Here is a 9399-nt window from a genome sequence, read left to right as displayed (position 1 = left end):
TACTCTCTGTAGAGGACCTAACAGAAATCTTCAAACAAGAAGAAGACATGGCAGCCGACAACAACAACAATGCCAACAATGCAAGGAAGGTGCTGGGTGACTTTACTGCACCTACTCCCGACTTCTATGGGAGAAGCATCTCTATCCCTGCCATTGGAGCAAACAACTTTGAGCTTAAGCCTCAATTAGTTTCTCTAATGCAACAGAATTGTAAGTTCCATGGACTTCCATTGGAAGATCCTCATCAGTTTTTAGCTGAATTCTTGCAAATCTGCGACACTGTCAAGACCAATGGAGTTGACCCTGAGGTCTACAGACTTATGCTATTCCCTTTTGCTGTAAGAGACAGAGCTAGGATATGGTTGGACTCACAACCTAAAGAAAGCCAAAACTCTTGGGAAAAGCTGGTCAATGCCTTCTTGGCAAAGTTCTTTCCACCTCAAAAATTGAGTAAGCTTAGAGTGGAAGTCCAAACCTTCAGACAGAAGGAAGGTGAATCCTTCTATGAAGCTTGGGAAAGATACAAACAATTTATCAGAAAGTGTCCTTCTGACATGCTTTCTGAATGGAGCATCATAGGTATCTTCTATGATGGTCTGTTTGAACTGTCCAAGATGTCATTGGACAGCTCTGCTGGAAGATCTCTTCATCTGAAGAAGACGCCTGCAGAAGCTCAAGAACTCATTGAAATGGTTGCAAATAACCAATTCATGTACACTTTTGAAAGGAATTCTGTGAACAATGGGACGAACCAAAAGAAAGGAGTTCTTGAGATTGATACTTTGAATGCCATATTGGCTCAGAACAAAATATTGACTCAGCAAGTCAATATGATTTCTCAAGGTCTGTCTGGAGTGCAAGCTGCACCAGGCAGTACTAAGGACGCTTCATCTGAAGAAGAAGCTTATGATCCTGAGAACCCTACAATGGAAGAGGTGAATTACATGGGAGAACCTTATGGAAACACCTTTAATCCTTCATGGAGAAATTATCCAAATCTCTCATGGAAGGATCAACAGAGACCTCAACAAGGTTTCAACAATAATAATGGTGGAAGAAGCAGGTTTAGTAATGGCAAGCCTTTTCCATCATCTTCTCAGCAACAGACAGAGAATTCTAAGCAGAGCCACTCTGACTTAGCAACCATGGTCTCTGATCTAATCAAAACCACTCAAAGTTTCATGACTGAAACAAGGTCCTCCATTAGAAGCTTGGAGGCACAAGTGGGTCAGCTGAGTAAGAGAGTTACTGAACTCCCTCCTAGTACTCTTCCAAGCAATACAGAAGAGAATCCAAAAGGAGAGTGTAAGGCCATCAACATGACCGAATTTGGAGAGGAGAAAGAGGCAGTGAGCGCCACTGAGGAAGACCACGATGGACGTCCACTGGCCTCCAATGAGTTCCCTAATGAGGAACCATGCGAATCTAAGGCTCACACTGAGACCATAGAGATTCCATTGGATTTACTTCTGCCATTCATGAGCTCTGATGAGTATTCTTCCTCTGAAGAGGACAAAGATGTCACTGAAGATCAAGTTGCTAAGTACCTTGGAGCAATCATGAAGCTAAATGACAAGTTATTTGGTAATGAGACTTGGGAGGACGAACTCCCTTTGCTCACCAAAGAACTGGATGACTTGACTATGCAGAGATTACCTCCAAAGAGACAGGACCCTGGGAAGTTCTCAATACCTTGTACCATAGGTACCATGACCTTTGAGAAGGCTCTGTGTGACCTAGGGTCAAGCATAAACCTCATGCCTCTCTCTGTAATGGAGAAGCTAGGGATCTTCGAGATACAAGCTGCAAGAATCTCACTAGAGATGGCAGACAATTCAAGAAAATAAGCTTATGGACTTGTAGAGGATGTTCTGGTAAAGATTGAAGACCATTACATCCCTGCTGATTTCATAGTCCTAGAGACTCGGAAGTGCATGGATGAATCCATCATCCTTGGCAGACCCTTCCTAGGCAAAGGCTGTGATTGATGTTGACAGAGGAGAATTGATCATTCAAGTGAATGAAGAATCCTTTGTGTTTAAGGCTCAAGGATATCCCTCTGTAACCATGGAGAGGAAGCATGAAGAGCTTCTCTTAAAACAGAGTCAAACAGAGCCCCCACAGTCAAACTCTAAGTTTGGTGTTGGGAGGCCACAACCAAATTCTAAGTTTGGTGTTGAACCCCCACATTCAAACTCTAAGTTTGGTGTTGGGAGGTTCCAACATTGCTCTAAACTTCTGTGAGGCTCCATGAGAGCCCACTGTCAAGCTACTGACATTAAAGAAGTGCTTGTTGGGAGGCAACCCAATGTTATATTTATCTATTTTCCTTTGTTATTTTATGTTTTCTATAGGTTGATGATCATGGGAAGTCACAAAATCAATTGAAAAAGCAAAAACAGAATGAAAAACAGAAAAGAAAAATAGCACACCCTGGAGGAAAATATGTTGGCATTTAAACGCCAGTGAAGATAGCAGAATGGGCGTTTAACGCCCAGTCTGGCACCATTCTGGGCGTTTAACACCAGAAAGGGGCACCAGACTGGCGTTTAACGCCAAGAATGGGCAAGAAGCTGGCGTTAAACACCAGAAAAGGGCAACAGCCTGGCGTTTAACGCCAGGATTGGCAGAAGGAGCATTTTTGCACGCCACTTGGTGCAGGGATGAGTTATCCTTGACACCTCAGGATCTGTGGACCCCACAGGATCCCCACCTACCCCACCACTCTCTCTCTTCTTCACCCATTCACCAATCACCTCAACACCTCTTCCCCAAAAACCCCTCACCTATCAAATCCCACCATTATCTTCACCACTCACATCCATCCTTCACAAAACCCCACCTACCTCACCATTCAAATTCAAACCACTTTCCCTCCCAAACCCACCCATAATGGCCGAACCCTACCCCTCTCTCCACCCCTATATAAACCCATCTTCACTCCTTCATTTTCACACAACCTACACACTACTTCTCCCCCTTGGCCGAAATACAAAGCCACCTCCATCTCATCTATTTCTTCTTCTTCTACTCTCTTCTTTCTTCTTTTGCTCGAGGACGAGCAAACCTTCTAAGTTTGGTGTGATAAAAGCATTGCTTTTTGTTTTTCCATAACCATTTATGGCATCTAAGGCCGGAGAAACCTCTAGAAAGAGGAAAGGGAAGGCAAAAGCTTCCACCTCCGAGTCATGGGAGATGGAGAGATTCATCTCAAGGGTGCATCAAGACCACTTCCATGAAATTGTGGCCATGAAGAAGGTGATCCCTGAGGTCCCTTTCAAACTCAAAAAGAGTGAATATCCGGAGATTCGACATGAGATCCGAAGAAGAGGTTGGGAAGTTCTTACCAACCCCATTCAACAAGTCGAAATCTTGATGGTTCAAGAGTTCTATGCCAATGCATGGATCACCAAGAACCATGATCAAAGTGTGAACCTGGTGCACGAAATTGTGATCTCTTTTCTTCACTACTTCAAATAATCCCTAGTAATGGCTCCAAAGACTTGGTGCTCAATACCATGGCATCACAAATTCGCACAACTAACCAGCAAGTGCACTGGGTCGTCCAAGTAATAAACCTTACGCGAGTAAGGGTCGATCCCACGGAGATTGTTGGTATGAAGCAAGCTATGGTCATCTTGTAAATCTCAGTCAGGCAGACTCAAATGGTTATGAATGATTTATGAATAAAACATAAAGATAAAGATAGAGATACTTATGCAATTCACTGGTGAGAATTTTAGACAAGCGTATGGAGATGCTTTGTCCCTTCCGTCTCTCTGCTTTCCTACTGTCTTCATCCAATCCTTCTTACTCCCTTCCATGGCAAGCTGTATGTTGGGCATCACTGTTGTCAGTGGCTACAGTCCCGTCCTCTCAGTGAAAATGTTCAACGCACCCTGTCACGGCACGGCTATTCAGCTGTCGGTTCTCGATCATGTCGGAATAGAATCCAGTGATTCTTTTGCGTCTGTCACTAACGCCCCACAATCGCGAGTTTGAAGCTCGTCACAGTCATTCAATCACTGAATCCTACTCAGAATACCACAGACAAGGTTTAGACCTTCCGGATTCTCTTGAATACCGCCATCAATTCTAGCTTATACCACGAAGATTCCGGTTAAAGAATCCAAGAGATAAACATTAGAGCCTTGTTTGCTTGTAGAACGGAAGTGGTTGTCAGTCACGCGTTCATAAGTGAGAATGATGATGAGCGTCACATAATCATCACATTCATCAAGTTCTTGGGTGCAAATGAATATCTTAGAACAAGAACAAGCTGAATTGAATAGAAGAACAATAGTAATTGCATTAATACTCGAGGTACAGCAGAGCTCCACACCTTAATCTATGGTGTGTAGAAACTCCACCGTTGAAAATACATAAGAATAAGGTCTAGGCATGGCCGTGAGACCAGCCCCCCAGTGATCAAAAGATTCAAAGATCTCAAGATGTAAAATACAATAGTAAAAGGTCCTACTTATAGGGAACTAGTAGCTTAAGAATTACAAAGGTGAGTAAATGACATAAAAATCCACTTCCGGGCCCACTTGGTGTGTGCTTGGGCTGAGCATTAAAGCATTTTCGTGTAGAGACTCTTCTTGGAGTTAAACGCCAGCTTTTGTGCCAGTTTGGGCATTTAACTCCCATTCTTGTGCCAGTTCCGGCGTTTAACGGCGGGCAGTTTTGAGCTGATTTGGAACGCTGGTTTGGGCCATCAAATCTCGGGCAAAGTATGGACTATTATACATTGCTGGAAAGCCCAGGATGTCTACTTTCCAACGCCGTTAAGAGCGCGCCAATTGGGCTTCTGTAGCTCCAGAAAATCCACTTTGAGTGCAGGGAGGTCAGAATCCAACAGCATCTGCAGTCCTTTTAGTCTCTTGAATCAGATTTTTGCTCAGATCCCTCAATTTCAGCCAGAAAATACCTGAAATCATAGAAAAATACACAAACTCATAGTAAAGTCCAGAAAAGTGAATTTTAACTAAAAACTAATAAAAATATACTAAAAACTAACTAAATCTACTAAAAACATACTAAAAACAATGCCAAAAAGCGTACAAATTATCCGCTCATCACAACACCAAACTTAAATTGTTGCTTGTCCCCAGGCAACCGAAAATCAAACAAGATAAAAAGAAGAGAATATGCAATGAACTCCAAAAACATCTATGAAGATCAGTATTAATTAGATGAGCGGGGCTTTAGCTTTTTGCCTCTGAACAGTTTTGGCATCTCACTTTATCCTTTGAAATTTAGAATGATTGGCTTCTCTAGGAACTCAGAATCCAGATAGTGTTATTAATTCTCCTAGTTAAGTATGATGATTCTTGAACACAGCTACTTTATGAGTCTTGGCCGTGGCCCAAAGCACTCTGTCTTCCAGTATTACCACCGGATACATACATGCCACAGACATATAATTGGGTGAACCTTTTTAGATTGTGACTCAGCTTTGCTAGAGTCCCCAACTAGAGGTGTACAGGGTTCTTAAGCACACTCTTTTTGCCTTGGATCACAACTTCATTATTTTTTTCTTTTTCTTTTTTTTCTCGTTTTTTTTTTTTTTTTGAATTCACTGCTTTTTCTTGCTTCAAGAATCATTTTTATGATTTTTTAGATCCTCAGTAACATGTCTCATTTTTCATCATTCTTTCAAGAGCCAACAATTTTAACATTCATGAATAACAAATTCAAAAGACATATGCACTGTTCAAGCATACATTCAGAAAACAAAAGTATTGCCACCACATCAAAATAATTAATCTGTTATAAAATTTGAAATTCATGCAATTCTTCTTTTTTTCAATTAAGAACATTTTTCATTTAAGAAAGGTGATGGATTCATAGGACATTCATAACTTCAAGGCATAGACACTAATGATCATAAGACACAAACATGGATAAACATAAGCATGAAAATTCGAAAAATAGGAAAATAAAGAACAAGGAGATTAAAGAACGGGTCCACCTTAGTGATGGCGGCTTGTTCTTCCTCTTGAAGATCTTATGGAGTGCTTGAGCTCCTCAATGTCTCTTCCTTGTCTTTGTTGCTACTCTCTCATGATTCTTTGATCTTCTCTAATTTCGTGGAGGAGGATGGAATGTTCTTGGTGCTCCACCCTTAGTTGTCCCATATTGGAACTCAATTCTCCTAGGGAGGTATTGATTTTCTCCCAATAGTTTTGAGGAGGAAAATGCATCCCCTGAGGCATCTCAGGGACTTCATGATGAGTGGGGTCTCTTGTTTGCTCCATCCTTTTCTTAGTGATGGGCTTGTCCTCATCAATGAGGATGTCTCCCTCTATGTCAACTCCAACTGAATAACAGAGGTGACAAATGAGATGAGGAAAGGCTAACCTTGCCAAGGTAGAGGACTTGTCCGCCACCTTATAAAGTTCTTGGGCTATAACCTCATGAACTTCCACTTCCTCTCCAATCATGATACTATGAATCATGATGGCCCGGTCTATAGTAACTTCGGACCGGTTGCTAGTGGGAATGATTGAGCGTTGGATAAACTCCAACCATCCCCTAGCCACGGGCTTGAGGTCATGCCTTCTCAGTTGAACCGGCTTCCCTCTTGAATCTCTCTTCCATTGGGCGCCCTCTTCACAAATGTCTGTGAGGACTTGGTCCAACCTTTGATCAAAGTTGACCCTTTTTGAGTTTGAAAGGGACCTCAGGGATCACTTTCTTCATGGCCACAACTTCATAGAAGTGGTCTTGGTGCACTCTTGAGATGAATCTCTCCATCTCCCATGACTCAGAGGTGGAAGCTTTTGCCTTCCCTTTCCTCTTTCTAGAGGTTTCTCCGGCCTTAGGTGCCATAAATAGTTATGGAAAAACAAAAAGCAATGCTTTTACCACACCAAACTTAAAAGGTTTGCTCGTCCTCGAGCAAAAGAAGAAAGAAGAGAGTAGAAGAAGAAGAAATAGAGGAGATGGAGATGGCTTTGTGGTTCGGCCAAAGGGGAGAAGTATTGTTTAAGTTGTGTGAAAATGAAGGAGTGAAGATGGGTTTATATAGGGGTGGAGAGAGGGGTAGGGTTCGGTCATGTAAGGGTGGGGTTGGGAGGGAAAGTGGTTTGAATTTTGAATGGTAAGGTAGGTGGGGTTTTATGAAGGATGGATGTGAGTGGTGAAGAGAATAGTGGGATTTGATAGGTGAGGGGTTTTTTGGGGAAGAGTGGTAGAGGTGATTGGTGAAGAAGAAGAGAGAGGGTGGTGGGGTAGGTGGGGATCCTGTGGGGTCCACAGACCCTGAGGTGTCAAGGAAAATTCAACCCTGCACCAAGTGGCGTGCAAAAATGCACCTTATGCCAATTCTGGCGTTAAACGCCGGGCTGGTGCCCATTTCTGGTGTTTAACGCCAGCTTCTTGCCCTTTCCTGGCGTTTAACGCTAGTCTGGTGCCCCTTTCTGGCGTTAAACGCCCAGAATGGTGCCAGACTGGGCGTTAAACGCCCATTCTGCTAGCTTTACTGGCGTTTAAAGGCCAGCAAGTTCTCCTCCAGGGTGTGCTATTTTTCTTTCTGTTTTTCATTCTGTTTCTGCTTTTTTAATTGATTTTGTGACTTCCCATGATCATCAACCTATAGAAAACATAAAATAACAAAGAAAAATAGATAGATATAATAAAATTGGGTTGCCTCCCAACAAGCGCTTCTTTAATGTCAGTAGCTTGACAGTGGGCTCACATGGAGCCTCACAGATACTCAGAGCAATGTTGGAACCTCCCAACACCAAACTTAGAGTTTGAATGTGGGGGTTCAACACCAAACTTAGAGTTTGGTTGTGGCCTCCCAACACCAAACTTAGAGTTTGATTGTGGGGGCTCTATTTGACTCTGTTTTGAGAGAAGCTCTTCATGCTTCCTCTCTATGTTTACAGAGGAATATCCTTGAGCCTTAAACACAAGGGATTCTTCACTCACTTGAATGATCAATTCTCCTCTGTCAACATCAATCACAGCCTTTGCTGTGGCTAGGAAGGGTCTGCCAAGGATGATGGATTCATCCATGCACTTCCCAGTCTCTAGGACTATGAAATCAGCAGGAATGTAATGGTCTTCAACTTTTACCAGAACATTCTTTACAAGTCCATAAGCTTGTTTCCTTGAGTTGTCTGCCATCTCTAGTGAGATTCTTGCAGCTTGCACCTCAAAGATCCCTAGCTTCTCCATTACAAAGAGAGGCATGAGGTTTATGCTTGACCCTAGGTCACACAGAGCCTTCTCAAAGGTCATGGTGCCTATGTTACAAGGGATTGAGAACTTCCCAGGGTCCTGCCTCTTTTGAGGTAATTTCTGCCTAGTCAAGTCATCCAGTTCTTTGGTGAGCAAAGGTGGTTCATCCTCCCAAGTCTCATTACCAAATAACTTGTTATTTAGCTTCATGATTGCTCCAAGGTATTTAGCAACTTGCTCTTCAGTGACATCTTCTTCCTCTTCAGAGGAACAATACTCATCAGAGCTCATGAATGGCAGAAGTAAATCCAATAAAATCTCTATGGTCTCAGTGTGAGCCTCAGATTCCCATGGTTCCTCATTAGGGAACTCATTGGAGGCCAGTGGACGTCCATTGAGGTCTTCCTCAGTGGCGTTCACTGCCTCTTCCTCCTCTCCAAATTCGGCCATGTTGATGACCTTGCACTCTCCTTTTGGATTCTCTTCAGTATTGCTTGGAAGAGTACTAGGAGGGAGTTCAGTAACTTTCTTGCTCAGCTGACCCACTTGTGCCTCCAAGTTTCTAATGGAGGACCTTGTTTCAGTCATGAAACTTTGAGTGGTTTTGATTAGATCAGAGACCATGGTTGCTAAGTTAGAGTGGTTCTGCTTAGAATTCTCTGTCTGTTGCTGAGAAGATGATGGAAAAGGCTTGCCATTGCTAAACCTGTTTCTTCCACCATTATTGTTGTTGAAACCTTGTTGAGGTCTCTGTTGATCCTTCCATGAAAGATTTGGATGATTTCTCCATGAATGATTATAGGTGTTTCCATAGGGTTCTCCCATGTAGTTCACCTCTTCCATTGAGGGGTTCTCAGGATCATAAGCTTCTTCTTCAGATGAAGCGTCCTTAGCACTGCCTGGTGCAGCTTGCATTCCAGACAGACTTTGAGAGATCATATTGACTTGTTGGGTCAATATTTTGTTCTGAGCCAATATGGCATTTAGAGTATCAATCTCAAGAACTCCTTTCTTCTGACTCGTCCCATTGTTCACAGGATTCCTTTCAAAAGTGTACATGAATTGGTTATTTGCAACCATTTCAATTAGTTCCTGAGCTTCTGTAGGCGTCTTCTTCAGATGAAGAGATCCTCCAGCAGAGCTATCCAATGACATCTTTGACAGTTCAGACAGACCATCATAGAAAATACCTATGATGCTCCATTCAGA

General features: G+C 42.7%; 1 non-coding gene across 1 annotated transcript; it reads right to left on the bottom strand.

The window, feature by feature from the left end:
- Positions 1 to 452: 452 nt before the first annotated feature.
- Positions 453 to 560, bottom strand: LOC148570300 (small nucleolar RNA R71). Its single transcript, XR_015907891.1, has one exon. It is a non-coding gene; the product is annotated as a small nucleolar RNA R71 (small nucleolar RNA).
- Between the last annotated feature and the right edge of the window lie 8839 nt (positions 561 to 9399).

This window comes from Arachis ipaensis, chromosome B3 (assembly GCF_059453495.1).
Source record: "Arachis ipaensis isolate K30076 ecotype BB chromosome B3, ASM5945349v1, whole genome shotgun sequence".
Taxonomy (NCBI): Eukaryota; Viridiplantae; Streptophyta; class Magnoliopsida; order Fabales; family Fabaceae; genus Arachis; species Arachis ipaensis.
Note: the sequence above shows the minus strand (reverse complement) of the source record. Positions and strands in the feature narration are given on the sequence as shown.